This window comes from Erpetoichthys calabaricus, chromosome 11 (assembly GCF_900747795.2).
Source record: "Erpetoichthys calabaricus chromosome 11, fErpCal1.3, whole genome shotgun sequence".
NCBI classification, from domain to species: domain Eukaryota; kingdom Metazoa; phylum Chordata; class Cladistia; order Polypteriformes; family Polypteridae; genus Erpetoichthys; species Erpetoichthys calabaricus.
This window is the reverse complement of record NC_041404.2, coordinates 159856810-159875487: the sequence shown is the minus strand read 5'-3', so window position 1 is coordinate 159875487 and position 18678 is coordinate 159856810.

Here is an 18678-nt window from a genome sequence, read left to right as displayed (position 1 = left end):
GAGGTAAATTAAATTCTTCGATTTAAATTAAAAAAAAATCAGGAGTGGTCTCCCCTAGACTTTCCCCTAGATACTGAGGAGTAAACCAACCACAAAATAATGATTATATTTTTATATTATATACATTAATGAACCATCAACAACAAATCAAATCAATTTAATAATATATTGAACAATTATCCATCCATCCATCCATTTTCCAACCCGCTGAATCCGAACACAGGGTCACGGGGGTCTGCTGGAGCCAATCCCAGCTAACACAGGGCACAAGGCAGGAACCAATCCCGGGCAGGGTGCCAACCCACCGCAGTTGAACAATTATTATAAAAGTAAAGTTGAATAAATCAGACTCTGTAGCTGCATAAATAAAAGGTAAAGTATCACTTCCGGTTAGTGGAAATAGCCCAAAAGTTGATATAAATCTACGTTTTGTACCTAAGGCTTGTATGCAAAATTTGGTGGACTTAAGTGAAAGTGTACTTACGTTATCGTGTTTACACAGACACACACACAGACAGACACACAAACATGATTCGAAAAATGGTAATTTCGGACTCAGGGAGGTCTAAAACATCGAGATTCATCAAAATCTCTAAATCAAATTTTTGGAGGATTCTAATACTTTCCCTATACTTCATATATGAGAAAGTTAGGGAGGTCTAAAACATCGAGATTAATCAAAATCTCAACATCGAATTTTTGGACTATTACAATACTTTCCCTATATTTGTATACAAGAAAGTAAAAAAGTATTTAAATGAATAAAAGGAAGCTTAAAATGGTAGAACTAATACAGTATACAGTGGAACCTCAGTTCACGAATGTCTCGGAACAAGTACAAATTGGTTTACGACCAAAAAGCTCGCAAAACTTTTGCATCTGTTCCCAACCACACACTCGGTATACGAACAAGCCAGTTTCCCTTTCGGTTTGTACGTGTTCAGTCTCTCCCTGTGCAGCGAGCAAGAGAGAGAGAGCGAGAGAGCGTGACATACATACACACAGGTGCGAGAGAGAGACACTTACACACAGGCAGCACAAGAGAGAGAGCTGAACATATAAGGTAGGAAGGCAGTTAAAGAATGCACTGGGCTTGTTTTTGTTTACACTTCTGTTTACAGCGATCGGTTTATAGCGTGCATTATTGCAATGTTACTTTTCTTGGTGGTTTATTAAATTATGGATTTTTTCAAATGTTCATTTTTTTCCCTGTGCTTAAAACTCATTAAAAAAAAAAGTGTTTTTAGCCAGCGGTTGGTAGCGCTATAGCGCGAACTATTGCAGTGTTAGTTTTCTCTGTTGTTCAAGGTTTTCTCAGTGTTATTCAATGTTTTTACATTTAGTTTACTATTACGCTGTGCATTCTATGGTTTAATTAACTATATTTGTGCTTAAAAACTTAAAAGATATATATATTTACATACAGTTTGTATGGTCTGGAACTGATCAATTGTATTTACATACAATCCTATGGGGGAAATTACTTCGGTTCACGACCAAATCGGTTTACGACCAGAGTTTTGGAATGAATTATGGTCGTGATCCGAGGTTCCATTGTATAGGGAAAAAGTATTTATCCAAAGAATTACAATTTTAAACAAGATCTAAGCTTTGTGCAAATGAAACAGAATAGAATATCTGTGTACCGTAAAGTGCAGGTGCCAGTTTGCTGGTTAGTATATAAGACTTACATGATATGGCGGCAGCTGAGAAACAATGAGGTAGAGAATTCAGTTTGTGTTAATGAACAGTTGAAAAAAACGTGTGGTGGGACATCCAGGTTAAGAAGTCTTATGGCCTGTGGATAGAAGTTCCTCCTGAGCCTCGCTGCTCTGGCCTTAACACCCTTAAGGCGTCTGCCTGATTTCAGTAGGTTGAAAAGACAATTACTGGGTGACACAAGTCTCAGATGATCCTAGTTGCGTTGGTTCTGTAAATATCCTGTAGAGACGGTAGATCAGATCTGGTCCAGCATTCCACCACCCGAATCACTCTCTGTAATTCCTTAATGTCCCATAGACAGCTGTTCCCAAACCAGGAGGTGATGTGTTCAATGTGTCGAGAAAGCATTTCAAGACTCTTGCTCTGTTAATTTCTCTCTAATTGACTTTGGATTTATGAGATGTTTGTAATCTAGGAATTGTAACTCGCTTGCATTTTGTTTTGTACCCTTCACTTGTGCCAATCAATTTTGAACTTTTGTCCTGTCACATGTGTTCCCAAACCATCACCCAGACTGATGTTTACTCGATTATGTTGACCTCTTTTGTAAGTTCCTTTGGATAAAAGCATCTGCAAAGCAAATCCATGTAAATGAAAATGTAAAATGACTGCAGCGCTTGGCTTTGAATGTGCTGCTAAATGCTGATTTGATTCAAAGTCACAACATAAAAGTCTCTCAAATGGAGACTGCGTTAAAACTTGGCACATCTCCTCATTCATTGTTCACTGCCATCTGTGAACTGATTGATGTAACTCCTCATGTGCTCTCCTAAAAAGTTCCATATATTTGGCTTCTTGTTTGAAAACTCTAAGGTCATGTATTGAACGGATGGAAATACTTCATTTTCTGCATATATTGTCCATCCATCCATCCATCCATTTTCCAACCCGCTGAATCCAAACACAGGGTCACAGGGGTCTGCTGGAGCCAATCCCAGCCAACACTGTGCACAAGGCAGGAACCAATCCCGGGCAGGGTGCCAACCCACCGCAGGCATATATTGTCATGGACGTAATAAACGGGAATACTGAATCCATGTTTAAAGATGATTGTTATATTACTATTGCATTGATATGAGGATGGGCTTTAAAACAATTGTTAGATATGATTTGTTTACTATTATATTAAGACATGTTTCATTGTAGTGATAATGTATTGTGAAGGCTAGGGGGCGCCAGTGCCCTAACATGAGTACACCAACACAGTCCCAGGTTCAAATAAAGTGTGTTTTATTTCACAAGTACCTTGTAAACACCAGCACAAAAACAAGCTTTTCTTCTTCTCTCTCTTCTTCTCTCCTCCAGTCGTGTATTGCCTTCCTGCTTCCCAGCACCAACTCCCCTGGGCAAGGCAGTGTGGTCCCTTTTATTGGGGACCCAGGAGTACTTCCAGAGCCAAGGCTTTTGCCTGTTTGAAGTACATACAGAAGTTTCCAACAACAGGGAGTCTAACTCCATGCAGCACCCTCTTGTGGCACCCACACCCTCCAACAGGGCTGTGTTGCAGGACTACATTTCCCAGCATGTCATAGTGGTTTCTGACATGGCACTGATATGTAGGGCCACTGCCATCTAGAATCCTGGAGGAATAAACAGGCCTCGGTGACAGTCCATCCCTGCTCTTCCCTTTTATCCTGGTCAGGGAAGGTACCTCAAATAAATCCGGCCGTAATGCCTGTCCATTTGCCTGGGGGTTTCTGTCCAGGTGAGGAATCTTCCTCTCCTTCATCTGGGATGGCTGTCCATCCATCTGGCGAGTATTTTTGAGGTATGGCACCTTTCTCTCTTTCAGCTGGGATGACTATCCATCTACTTGAGACCTCAGGTCCTGGAATGGAACCTTCCCCTCTTCCCCTCTGCCTGTCCAATTCGTGTGGCACTTACAGTATGTATTTAGAAATTAATTAATTATTCTTATCCCCTGGTTCTTCTCAGAGAATGCCAGACCAGAACCAGTATAAACTAAGAACTGGGGCCTCTTCATGCTATGCAAGTACAAAAAAAAACAAGTTTGTCTTAGCTATGGGCTGCTAGTGAAATGCTGAGCTGGTAAAAGGCTCAAGGTGGTAAGTCATGGCTGGTCAAAGGGCACGAGGCCTGAACGTGAGAGGTGAGTTGGCCCCAACAATACGACATCCCGCTGGTCCAAGTGATGCATCAGGTAAGCACAGGAGTTATAGAGAAGCTCAATGTGACAACATGCTGGTTCAAGACACCAATTAGCAACCACGAAGAGCAACTTGTCCATCTAGGCACATTGGGTACAAGAAAACCTGTTGTCCACACAGGTTGCATTTGTCACACTCATTTTCCTTTGCTTATTTTTTAGGCACATTATGTTACTTAACTGACAGAATATTACTATAATGCATGAGCCGAATTTACAGAATGTTACTTTAATGAAGGAACAGAAGTGTAAACCTTCATTCTGGCTTGTCTTGGAGGTCTAGCTTGTCGCCTGGAGTTAAAGATATAAGAGAAAGAGGGGTGTGTTTAGCTGCAGTAGCAGGCAGCCCTGCTCATTTTAAATAGTTGTTTGGTGTAGTTTGCTTTTATATTTCACATAGTAAGCAACCATAAGAGGAGCTGTAAACATACGAGGGCCATAGGGAGGACTGGGGACACTCTGTTCAGGTCATCTTAGTAAAGAGTCTGAAAGTGAGAACAGGGTCACCCTGGGACTCCTCCCAGGATAACTTATGCATCAAGTAGTGCGATTATATTTGGCTCATCAGTTTTTCAGGGGTCTAAATTAAATGTTAATGGGGCTGCTTTTGGTAGATCACCGTCATTATAGGCTGCTAGTTATAAGTACACTGTAGCAAAATTTAAACTCAAGCACATTTGGCATGGAATTTTCTATTCAGTTTTACCAGAGCAAATTTTCTCTCGCATAACTCTGTGATTGGGGGAGCATTGGTTTCCTCAGCATTAGGGTGCAACTGACAAATAAATGATTATATTGAAAGAAGTACAACAACAAATACAAAAAGGACAAAACCTATGAAAATAGAGCTAAATGGATGAAGCACAAGCTAAGTGGATGATAAATTGGACTGGACTGCTAATACTGATGCTCTGTGCAAGAGAGGACAGAGCCGACTATACTTCCTTAGAAGACTGGCGTCCTTCAACATCTGTAATAAGATGCTGCAGATGTTCTATCAGATGGTTGTGGCGAGTGCCCTCTTCTACGCGGTGGTGCGCTGGGGAGGCAGCACAAAGAAGAAGGACGCCACATGCCTGGACAAACTGGTGAGGAAGACAGGCTCTATTGTAGGCGCGGAGCTGGACAGCTTGACATCCGTGGCAGAGTGACGGGCACTGAGCAGACTCCTGTCAATCATGCAGAATCCACTGCATCCACTACACAGTATCATCTGCAGACAGAGGAGCAGCTTCAGCGACAGACTGCTGTCACCGTCCTGCTCCACTGACAGACTGACGAGATCGTCCCTCCCCCACACTATGCGACTCTTCAATTCCACTCGGGGGGGGGGTAAACGTTAACATTATATAAAGTTATTGTCTGTTTTACCTGCATTGTTATCACTCTTTAATTTAATGTTGTTTCCTTATCAGTATGCTGCTGTTTTAGTATGTAAATTTCCCCTTGGGATTAATAAAGTATCTACCTATCTATTGTAAAAGGCGCTATATAGCGCCCGACCCGGCACAGACTGATGCAGAGGCATGTGTAAAATAAACAGACTTTTTTATTTCTCTTCAGCCGTGGGGCATGCCTTCCCCGTGTCCCACAGGCCCAACACAGTCCCACAAACACTTTAATGGCACAAACAATAAACAAGTCCTTCCTCTGGCACCACCACTCCTCCCAGGGAACCTCATCCTCTTCCTCCCGATTCTGGCTCCTCATTTGGTGGATGCTGGCCCTTTTTATAGCCCACCCGGAAGTGCTCCAGGTACTGTGGCTAATTGCATTTCCGGGTGGAGCTGTAGAGATGTCCAGGTGGGTTCCTGGCTTCATGCAGCACCCCCTGGTGGCCACCCCAGATCCCCACAGGGTTGTGGAGAACTCCATCTCCCATGAAACCCTGCGGGAAACTGAGGCACCACCGTCACCCAGGAAAGCTGCCACCAAGCGTCCTGGGGGAGGTAGTGAGATGCCCATGGCTGCTCCCCCGGAACATATGTAGAAGGGGCGTCCCGGCTGGGCATGGGACCCGGCCGCCCGCTACACTATCTATCTATCTATCTATCTATCTATCTATCTATCTATCTATCTATCTATCTATCTATCTATCTATCTATCTATCTATCTATCTATCTATCTATCTATCTATCTATCTATCTATCTAAATACGGAATAGAGACAAAACCCCAGCAAAGTCCTGAGAGTATGAACATCTAACCCTCTGGGGTCTTCCACCAGGACCGAGGGCAAAGTCACATGCAGACCCAGGACACAGTGGAGCAGTTACATCTTGTCTGCTTAGTGTGGTGGGCAGAATCCACCAGGAGGTGCAGATTTCAAGTGAGAGAAGGTGTGAGGGAGAAAGGGTTTTGTAGGGGGATGCTCTATATATAACACAGAATAATTCCTTCTAAATAATATTTATAATACTGAATTATTGCTTTTTAGGGTCAATAAACTGCACTAGTCGTTCTATATAATATTAAATGATTGCTTTGAAAACTACTTGATGGTGATGCTTACTATAAACTCTGCGCTGTACAGTATAATACAGAATGATTGCACGGTGCTAAATTTTACAATGACAGGTGTATTCTATAAAAGAGAGTAACTGCTTTTCAAAGGGCTTCAGAGTAACGTTTACTGTGAAATGCTATTTATGGAGTACAGAATTATTGCTATGTAAAATGATTTTTAATAAGGCTCTCTTTTTAAAGGAGCTATATACTGTAACATACAGCACAATAGCTTTATACCACAATTTGAAATAAATGTCACCAAGAATTGTGCTCTGTATAGTGTCATAAAGAATGATTGTTTGAAAAACGCTTTGTTAGAAAAGAAAAAAATCATATAAAAGATAGAATGATTGAATTTTAATATTTTCTAATCAATGTAACGTGGTCGGGAAAGCAGACTATCATAGGCAAGCAAACAGATGAGGCACTAGCTGAGTCTCCCCATTTAATTGTAACAAAAAAAATACATGCACTCCATGGTGAAAATGAAAGCAAGTATGGCTCTTAATAGCCTCCTCTCAATGGTAGTAGCTGGGTAGAGAGTCTGAGTCTGAGCTCTGCCAGCCTCTTTAGCGGGTCAAAGACTGCCAAAACATTCCCTGGTGGCTGCTTATTGTATTGTTGGTGTTGGAAGGGGCGGAGTCTGCTCAGGGAGCCTTGTGGGTGGAGCTAGGCATCGTCCTTAGACAGCCTTTCAATGCTCTGGGGGAAGAGGAGATACTGTTAGTGTTAAGCGCCCCCTCTCGTCCCAGAGTGGAACTGCTTACTTCTGCATAGCCAGGAAGGAGATACCCTGGCACACATGTGTGACGTCAATATTAATCCATATCTAATCGACCAGATTTCTAACTTGGGTGACCAGATTTGCCTGTTCCCAGTAAGAGATGGAGTGGGGCATTGGCAGGTCAGTGTGTACAGTTCAGCTCTTATGGAGCTGGGCTGCTATTGTGATAATATCATTGCTAAGGAAAAACAAATGGCCATGTCATATTACATAACTTTCTCAGTGATTTTCAGCTGCTTATTGTACAGGGGGAGCAAATAGTCCATGCATGTGGTCTCCCCATATCCCTTCATTAAACTGGGTAAACCAGCACAGCCGTAACACCATCCCATGCTTGGTATCCATGACAGCATCTATGGCATGAATATATACATTTCATATTTGTAAATCTGTGAAAATGCTCTGTATTATATACTGTAATGCCATAACAGAACAATCATACCGACTTAAACAATTTAGAGTGGCAGGCAGGAGCCATCTGTGGGCAGGACTCGCATTAACACATACCGGCACACTCACGCAGAGCCCAGTAAGACCTGGGAAGAATATGCAGACTCCACACATGCAATGCCCAGGCATGGGTTTTGGACTCCAGACGCTGAAGCAATGAAGCAGCAGCACTACTGTGCCACCATTCGTTCATTCATTTTCCACCTCTTATCTGAAACTGGGTCACAAAGGCAACAGTCTTAACAGTGAGGCCTATTTTTGTGGGAGTCCCTTTTTGTGGGATCCCAGGCCATCTGGGAGATATAATCCACACAGCGAGCCCTGGGTCTTTCCTGGGGTCTCCTCCCAGATGGTCATGTCTGTAAAACACCACAGGGAGGCATCTAGGAGGCACTCTAATCAGATGTCCGATCCACCTCTCGATGTAGAGGGTCAGCGGCTCTACTCCGAGTCTCTTCTGGATGTCGGCACTTCTCACCATATCTCTGAGGAAGAGCCCAGCCACCCAATGGAGGAAGCTCATTTTGGCCGCTTATACCCGCCATCTCATTCTTTTAGTCATTAGCCAAAGCTCATGACCACAGGTGAGGGTAGGGATGTGGATCAAGTAGTAAATCGAGAGCTTCACCTTCTGACTCTGCTCCTTCTTACCGCTACTGATCGGTATGGAGACCACTCCAATCTGTCTGTCGATCTCACCATTCCATATTCCCTTCACTCGTGAGCAAGACCCCAAGGTACTTAAACTCCGCCACTTTAAGCAGAATCTTGCCTCCCACTCAAAGAGGACAGTCCACCTTTTTCCTACAGGGGACCATGACCTCAGATTTGGTCATTCCTGCCGCTTCACACTTGGTTGCCAACCCTCCCAGTGCATGCTGGATTTTACAGCCCCAAAGAAGATAACAGGACTATGTCATCTGCAAAAAAGTACTGGTGCAATTCTAAGGCAACCAAACCAGATGCCCTCCCCTCTCCGGCTGCGCCTTGATATCCCGTCTATGAAAATCACAAACAGGATTGGAGTCCCGCACCCGTTGGAAAGGGTGCAAATGAACCTGCGGGCACTCCTTCCAGGCCTGGCTCCAGGAGGACTCCATACTAGCTGGGATAGTCTTTTTAGATTCATGGCTTTGCTTTATTAAGGGCTTTGAATCGCTCTTTGCCTTACCCCTCACCAGGGAACAGTTTTTCTTGGAAGGCCCTACCAGGAGCTTCTGCTCACAGGGGCACACAAACCTCTCCACCATGATAAGGTGGTGATCCCCGGAGAGGACTGTGCCACCATGCTTCCTATATAATAATTAATTGAATCTGAACCTGAACTGAATAATGCACAATGATTGGTTTACAAAGTGAACTGCAATCAAATTTACTGTGAAGACTGCTATATAATAATAAACTAACAAAGCTCAGCGTGAATGGTGCTGTATGCAGTATAATAGAAAATGACTGCTTTGTGAAGAGGGGGGTCTCACAGTGAAGGGCATCACATATTATTGCTTTGCAAAGAGCTCAAGTTCATGTTCAAGGCTATTATTGTGTGTGTAGTGTTTGATGAGATTCTTACTCACATGTTTCCCACAGACATTGAAAGGTGCCATTTAAAATAAAGATTTATCAAGGACTTTGGCGTAAAGGCATTCACTCTCTTTCTGTCTTATTTAGTTCAAGGTCATGAGGAGCCAGTGCCTATCCTGGCAGCACTGGTCTCAAGTTGGAAACATACCAAGGAGCCTGTGCCAGGGCAGACACTTGCCCATGCCCACGCTCACTTGTACTGATGCGCTTATTAATTTAATTTTAAGCACAAACATTTATATGAACTGCTCATGTCACGTGTAATTAAACATAATATAGTACAACTGTACACAATTTTGGCAAGTCCCTTTCCAATTAGTAAAACTTAAATCTCCATAAACACTAAATTGGTCCTGGAGTGGCCTGGCGGTTAGCCTGCCCTGACCTGTGTGCTACCATTCGTCTCACAGATGACTGGCCATCATCGGCCACAACATCACTTTAACCCGCAATAAAAAGCTCCCATGGGCGAAAGGACGAGCTAAATGGACACATGTATCATAACATTGATTCTGTAAATATCTCCTAACAGTCCGTCAATAAATAATTTTCTAAACCTTGATGGATATCTGCTTTCTGAGGCTCAATTCTTGGCAGCATGAGACCTGAATAACATCTGCATAATGGCTTCACAGAAAACAAAAGACAACATCTTGGCTCATTCCGAGGCATCGGTAGAACAAACTCACTTTCAATGACTTACATGTGCACTGAAAACAAAATGTTGGCTCGATAAAACACTTGGCATTCTCAGGTGCAGTGGCCGTTTCATATGTGCATTCAGAGGCTATTCATTTGTCAACCATAAGACAGCTTTATACAGCATACCTGGTGGCACTGAGCATGTCAAAAGTAGTGGCCGAAAAGCATGAGGAAAAATAACCTCTGGGGTCTGGGGTTCTGCATTTATTTGCTGCTTTTAGCTTTTATCAATAAATTGTCTGTTTATTTTCCAGCCTCCATTTTTTCATTATAGAGATTCAGGGCAGTAGTAGTAATAGTAATAGTAGCTGCAGTAGTAGTGGTGTTACATGTCAAGTGAAGTTCTTACTTGCATGTCTGACCAGCGCCGGTGTGTTAAATAATTCCGTCTCTAGGAAGGCATATTTTTGTTGACCCCCATTCCCCATCATATACTGTATATCCTGACTAGGCTTGCAGAGATACATTAAATCCACACACAATACAGTAATCCCTCGCTATATCGCGCTTCGACTTTCGCGGCTTCACTCTATTGCGGATTTTATATGTAAGCATATTTAAATATATATCGCGGATTTTTTGCTGGTTCGCGGATTTCTGCGGACAATGAGTCTTTTAATTTCTGGTACATGCTTCCTCAGTTGGTTTGCCCAGTTGATTTCATACAAGGGACGCTATTGGCAGATGGCTGAGAAGCTACCCAACCAGAGCGTGTATTACGTATTAAATAAAACTCCTCAAATATATTGTGAGCACGGGGGCTGTTCGCACCCCTAGAGGATATGGCTGCTCCTCAAAAAATGCTGAAAGATTACCTTCACATTGCTCTCTTCCTTGCTGGGCTTACATATGGCTGCTTTGTCAAGCGATATGCTTCCCGCACTGTGCTTCGCATACTTAAAAGATCAAACAGCACGTATTGATTTTTTATTGTTTGCTTTTCTCTCTCTCTCTCTCTTGCTCTGACATTCTCTGCTCCTGACGGAGGGGGTGTGAGCAGGGGGGCTGTTCGCACCCCTAGACGATACGGACGCACGTCTAAAAATGCTGAAAGATTACCTTCACGTTGCTCCCTTCTGTGCAGCTGCTTTGTCAAGCGACATGCTTCCTGCACGGTGCTTCGCATACTTAAAAGCTCGAAGGGCACGTATTGATTTTTGATTGTTTGTTTTCTCTGTCTCTCTCACTCTCTCTGACATTCTCTGCTCCTGACGGAGGGGGTGTGAGCAGAGGGGCTGTTCGCACACTGGCCTAGAGGATATGGACACTCCTCTAAAAAATACTGAAAGACTACCTTCACGTTGCTCTCTTCCTTGCAGCTGCTTTGTCCGGCGGTGCTTTGCATACTTAAAAGCCAAACAGCCCTATTGATTTTTGTTTGCTTTTTTTCTCTCTCTCTCTCTGACATTCTCTGCTCCTGACGCGCACTCCTTTGAAGAGGAAGATATGTTTGCATTCTTTTAATTGTGAGATGGAACTGTCATCTCTGTCTTGTCATGGAGCACAGTTTTAACTTTTGAAAGAGATAGAAATGTGCAGTGTTTGAGTAAAGTTCCTGTCTCTCTACAACCTCCTGTGTTTCTGTGCAAATCTGTGACCCAAGCATGACAATATAAAAATAACCATATAAACATATGGTTTCTACGTCACAGATTTTCACCTTTCACGAGGAGTTCTGGAACGCAACCCCCGCAATCGAGGAGGGATTACTGTATACACTGCATTATAGGGTTCATTATAAAATACTCCCACAAAAAAGTACATCCTCGGAACAATAATATTATTTTTGGAAAAAAAATGTAAAAAAAATAAAGAAAACTAGGGGGCTCTGCCCCCTGCTTGCTTCGCTCACCAACCCCCGGGTGGGCGCTACACGCTAGCCACTTCACAGCTCTGACACTCGCGGTTGTACAATTTAAACATTGTTATTTTCATTGGAATTGTTACATATGCATAATAGACCTAACTATTTTACATTACAGTGAGAAAAAAATAGTAAAACATAAAAAATTGAAAGAAAATTATGTTTCATGTTGTGTTATTTGTTGTGTTATATGTTTTCATTTTGTTTGTCTTTGAAATTAACACGCAAATACTTCTTAAACTTACACTTTTACTGTAAAACTTCAGTAAAAATGATATTTGAAATTAACTTTTCGTCAATATCGCACTGAATTTTGATTCCATGTTTGGACTTACATCATGACAACGCAACGTATAACTGCTCTTGAGTGAATGTCATTTCTTTCTCTCTAATAAATAAACCGACTTTTTCGAATGTTTGTCCCTGTGATTTGTTAATTGTCATAGCAAAAGCTATTCTAACTGGAAACTGTAAATGTTTTAATACAAATAGCATATCAAGATCTCCGCGTAAGATGTACTACATTAGCTTTCTTGTTGCCTGTTAAAATTTTACACGCAATAACATTATGATACATCCTTCTTTCAACAGTAATTCAGCCGATGGAAGACTGAACAGTGTTAACAGTTGTAGATAATCTTTGGGATATTCTAAATTGATGTTTTCATCTTCCGCACCATCACCACCAACTGTTTCAGCATAGTCTATTGATACGCATTTAACCAATTTGCCCTGTAACCAATAGACAATTTTCACTTGAATTCGTTTGACTTCATCGTTTCTCGATGCTAGGATTGCCCGTATACTAATTTCTTCGGTTGATAACCCTTTGGGATGAAATTTTTCAATAAGATTTGGACAGAATAAGTCTTCTTTTATTGGGAGCTTAAAGTGAGGAAAACATAAACATTTATAAGAGCTGAGAGCGCCGGAATTGTGTCTGACAAAAGCATTCACACGATTGAGAGGTGAGAGGACTGTGGGTATGGGTCGTTAACCGTAAATGGTTGACAGGAGGGCGGGAAATGAAAAAATCTATTGACAATGGTCTTGTCTCAAGATTTTCATTTGTAATAGAGAGATTAGCTCACAATAAATACAACACACCAAATATTAATTAAAAACAATCCAAATGTATAAATTCCATACATCAGCTCCCTGAGTTCTTCATCTAAAATTTGGTAAGTGGAATTGTTATCTCACACCAGCATACGCCAAGCCCACTAAGGTTCAGTCACCCTAACACATTCTTCAAACTACCACGGTTCCTTTTCTTTTTCTTTGAATTTCCCCCATTTTATCAATCCTTTCAGTTCCCTTCTTCTCTTTTCTTTACTATCTATTCTATTTGTTATCTGTCTTTTGCTCTTGCTTTCAACCTTATTACTTATTACTGCACTTTTTTAGATGGCCTTATCTAAGCCCTCAGAGAGATTCCTTACAATGCTCCTCTCCATTTATTTCTTTTCCTTTCTAATGATGTACCTTTTTAGTTTCTTGATCAACCATTTGCCTTCTTCCTTGTCCAATCTACTGCACAATCTCAGGACAATACCGAGACACCTGAGTACAGGTGTGTAGAAGAGTAATGGAGGAGCAGTGAAATGAAACGCAGTCCAGACAAAGCATGGGTCAAAACTTAATTAATTAATCAACACTGATCTTTTGTCTTGTCAAGAAAGGGAAGTCAAAGAACAGAGAACAGAAACAATAACAGAGTCGAGTGCTAGTTCCACGAATTTGGACAAACTTGTTGTGTCAGCAAGCTGATGAGGACTTGAGAGCGTACCAGGAGAGGAATGAAAAACAGAGAAACTGTCAAAACCGGGAGATCAAAATACACAAGCTCCAAGTCAAAACATGAGACAAAAACACATATAAAAAGATTTGATCACAACAGGTCCGTTTTTTTGATAAACAGAGAGTCCCAGAAAAACTTCCAGAATTGGCCACTAGGGGGGCTTACCATCAAAACTCTGACTAGAAACAAAAAGGGCATTAAAGAATCTTAATAAAATAGAAATTAATTTTTAACAAAAAAATGTTCAGTCGCTCAGTGAAGCCCAAAAAGGAATTGCCTAAAACAAAAAGTAATGCAAGGCAAACACAATACAGATATCAAAAAATGGTCAAACATTTAAAAAATGTAGCTAATCATAATATGCACAACAGAATCACAAGCAGACACTCCACTCCCTAGCGCATTCAAAATCAACTGCCATATATAGGGCAGAGGGCAGTCCCTGGTAGTGATAGGCAGGTGGCCCTGCCTCTTGGGGAACCACCCACAAAACACATGGGACATAACCAAGGCATTTTAAAGTCATGCCTCGCAGTTAGGAGACCCGGGTTCGCTTCCCGGGTCCACCCTGCGTGGAGTTTGCATGTTCTCCCCGTGTCTGCGTGGGTTTCCTCCGGGCGCTCCGGTTTCCTCCCACAGTCCAAAGACATGCAGGTTAGGTGAATTGGCGATTCTAAATTGGCCCTAGTGTGTGCTTGGTGTGTGGGTGTGTTTGTGTGTGCCCTGCGGTGGGTTGGCACCCTGCCCGGGATTGGTTCCCTGCCTTGTGCCCTGTGTTGGCTGGGATTGGCTCCAGCAGACCCCCGTGACCCTGTGTTCGGATTCAGCGGGTTGGAAAATGGATGGATGGATGGATTTTAAAGTCACAAACAAAAATAATGCACATAATAAACAAAAGAAACATTAACATAAATACATGGCTCAGAACAGACAAGAAACACGAATTTGAACCACAGCCAGGAGAGAAACGCTGGCTGAAACATGACAGTCAGTATCAGGAAAAACAAGACAATTATTACCATAAGACTGTTGAAAAAGAGGATTAGTATTTATGACTTGGATGAGTTACAGGCTTTTTTACCCACTGCATCGATTAACTTCTGAGGATACGCCCCTAGAAACGTGTCCTACCGATGGGCATCCAAAATAGCAGTGACTGCTATGAATACAAAATGGTGACCAAAAACATTATATAACTATTAAACAAAGCAGTGAAATAAGCAGACTTGAGTTCAGAAACCATCCCCCCACCCAACACAAAAATAGTGTTTGAACATTGAAAATGATTGATATGAACCAAAAAAAAAAAACAAAGAGTTTATATCAAAACAAAACCAGGAAGTGTTCAATGCCACCGTTCGACCTTGCAGTGTCAGCCATACATCATACACTTCCTGTTTATCTTACCCAGGAAACACCTAGCAACCTCTGCTTGCTCCTTATATAAACCCTTAGTCACTACTGGGAAAATTAATTGAATCAAACCGAGGGCAACTGACTCCGCCCCTTCCAGTTCACAAGCTATAAAAGCAGGGAGCTCCAGGAAGGAAGCTCCTCATTTGGGAGATGAGCAACCCGCCTGGTGGAGCTCTAACTTAATGGAGCCAACAGGTGAGCATTGTTTGTTTTTCATTATTGTGCCACTGTGCGCCTGTTATGTTGGTTCTGTTTTTTTACTTTGAATAAATGTGGCAACCTGGCCATTTCATTTGGACTCTTGCCTTTATCAAGATGATAGTTTTTTTTCTTTTTCATATACTGTACTTTAATCCTTTATTCCTTAGCAGCTGCACATTGATGCACTTCTTCATGTATAATATGTATTCTCATGCTTTTGCACCTACGGATCACCTTTCTGGATCTGTATTGCTAAGCGGTGCCACCCCGTGACAAGAGATGGCACTGTTACTAACAGACTTGTGTATCACCTGCAGCTCTGAGAGGCAGCCCCAGTGCCTAGTGCCCACTGTCAGCCCCAACCCCTTCTGTTTGGTACACGATGTGTCTGGCAGATGGCAGCTCATTTGGAACCACCCGCCAATGAAGATGGAGCTCATACTGATGAGACTGTGTTGTATTATTAAATGCTTAATGGCCCACCAGGCCAGAATCACTTTGTACTCATTGTTAGAGCCGCCTTCATTTTGTTTCTTTCTTTTGTGCAGGAAATACCTTCTAATTAAATGGGGTAGCCTGGTTGGAGCCCCAAATATGACTTTGCCTATAGGAGAATCTGTCCAAAAGTCACAGTATATACACATTGTGGACATCAGGGGCCGTACAGCTCCCCAGACCCCTAACATAACAGACACAGAGCCCACAAGTTCAGCACAGCACACGTTTAATTCAGTGGGGAAGTGCTTTTCCCTCGCTGCCCAAAGCACAATACAAAGCACCAAGCAGAATAAATACTCAGTCCATTGTTCTTCTTGCCTCTTTCTCTCACTTCTTTCCTACCTCTTTACCTCTACTCCTCATCCAGCAAGCTTTGTCTCCCTCTTCCTGACTCTGGCTCCTAGTGTAGTGGCGGCTGTCTCCTTTCATAGGGCACCCAGAAGTGCTCCAGGTGTCCGACGACCTTCTTCTTGCAGCACTTCTGGGTGTGACAGAAGTGCTGCACCAATGGGTTAAACAGTACCTGCAGCACCCCCTGGCGGCGCCCAACCTAACAAGGCTGCACCAAACTCCAACTCCCATTAAGCCCTGTAGCAACTCAGAGGAGCCGCTATCTATCGCTCTGGGGGAGGTACGGCTCTGGATGTGTTCTCTCCTCTCGGTCTTTCCAAAATAGCAGCATCCCAGCCAAGTAAGGGCCCTGGCCGTCCACCACAACATATATGTATATAGATGCTCACTTGTGATGACCAAATAAGCAAATGGTCTTAGATCCCTCAGTTTACACTGAAAAAATTAGTTTTCAGGTCAGGGATCTCCTTCTCAGCTGTTAGATTATGGTTTACATTCGGTTGTATATTTAGTAAGCTATACTATAGAACACTGGCTAAATAATGAAAGGACAGGAGCCTTGACCAAGTGAATTGACACAGTATGACACTTTTACTCTGAGACTGCCATGACTCAGAGAAATCACTGTAATTTGCTCATATTTCCACATTTTATAAAATACATCCTATTTAAATGTTCTACAGCTAGAAATCCTAATTTACTCCATGACCTGCCGATCTAAGTGTCTGTTGCTCTAATAAAATTAGTTAAACAAAATCTATATTCTTGGCTTTCTGGTTTCTTTTGTTCTTCACAGCATCATTTTTTCGTAACTTTCCAAACTGCACACAAAGAATGTGATCATTACTTCACAGTTGTGCCTTTCCTACAGCTGTCATACAATGAGCCAAATACCACGGAAAAGTGAGGTTTCAAGATGTCAGGTTCACAAAGCAAGTATTTCTTTGGATAAATAAGAGCTATGCCAGCAGTACTTTATGAAAGGACACTGAGTGGCCACCCACCTAATAACCAGTCGGTCTCCCTTTACCTTCAAAACAACCTGAATCTGACAGCTTGTGGACTCAACAAAGTGTCGCACAGGAACGTCAACTCTAATATCTCACAATCTGTAGGTGAAGATGGATCTCTGCTCTGATAAATGTAGTCTACCTCATCACACATTTGATTTAACCGTTGCTGCATTTAGATGAATTAGCAGTCATCTTGCTAGAATAATTCTTGTGACATGAAGTGTCTCACTGAAAAATATAATTACTATACAGACTGGTGCACCACTGCTGGGAGAATCTACTTGCCAATAATGATGTGATATATTTGGGAAAGGTGGCGTTGTGGTAAAGTGGTAGCACTGCTGCCTCACTGCAATAACGCCAGGGTTCACTTATTGTGTTAGCAAGCTGATGAGGACTTGAGAGCGTACCAGGAGAGGAATGAAAAACAGGGAAACGGTCAAAACCAGGAGAACAAAATACGCAATCTCCTGGCCAAAACATGAGACAAAAACACATGTAAAAGGTTTTGATCAGAATAGTTCAGTGTTGTTGAACTGAGACTCCCAATGGCACATAAGTCCCAGAAAGACTTCCAGAATAGCCCACTGGGGGTTACTGTCAAAACTCTGTCTAGAAACAAAAAGGGCCTTAAAAATCTTAATAAAATAAAAGATTCATTTTTAACAAAAAAATGTTCAGTCGCCCAAAAAACTCACTGAATCCCAGAAAGGAATTACGTAAAAGAAAAGGTTGGTGTTCTTGTGCGTCACTTTGGAGTTTGCCAAGTATTCCCTGTGTTTTCTTCAGGTTAGGGTTAGGGATCCTCCCACAAGTCAAAGACATGCAAGTTAGGTGGATTGGCTCCTGGTGTGTATGTGTGTGTGTGCGTGTGTGTGTGCGTGTGTGTGTGTGTGTGTGCGTATGTGTTGACCCTGCAATGGGTTGGCACCCTCTCCAGGGATTGTTCCTGCCTTGTGCCCATTGCTTGCTGGGATTGGCTCCCGTTACCCTGCTCAGGTTAAGCCAGTTGAGCTGCATAAATCGCTGCCTTGCACTCCAAAGACGAGGCTGAGTCTCAGTTCTTTAGCGAAACCAGCTTTATTGAACTCGAAACAGGAACAGCATAGTTATTTATTGTAGCGGGGTATTACTACACACAGACACAGCAAACAGGCAGGGTCAGGGCCAGGTCAGTGGCCAGCTTATAATGTTCCATCGGGTGACTGGCGCATTGTGACTGGCAGCAGTCAGCTTAAAGTTGTTTCTGTGGCGCCGCAAATCTGCAACCCTCAACAGAAGCGGCAGCCGCACTTTTGCGTGTCGTCCCATTGGGGAGGGTCTCAAAAGAGTTCAGAAGTCTCCCATAGTATAGTAAATGGATGGATGCCGGGAAATTTAAATATTGAACTGTTCCACATGTGGCCTGCTGCGGTTAAAAACCTAACCCAAAAAGCTGCTAAGGTAAAAGCAACCGACATTTGAAAAAAAACAAAAAACAAATTGGGTATCCATTTTAAAATGAAAGGCATTTATTTCTAAGGCCACTTTTGTTATATCCTGTGATCAGATAATGGGCTTGCAATCAATGCCAGCCTTTTAACTTTTATCTTTATTGTGCTCCTTTCTATAAGGAAGATGC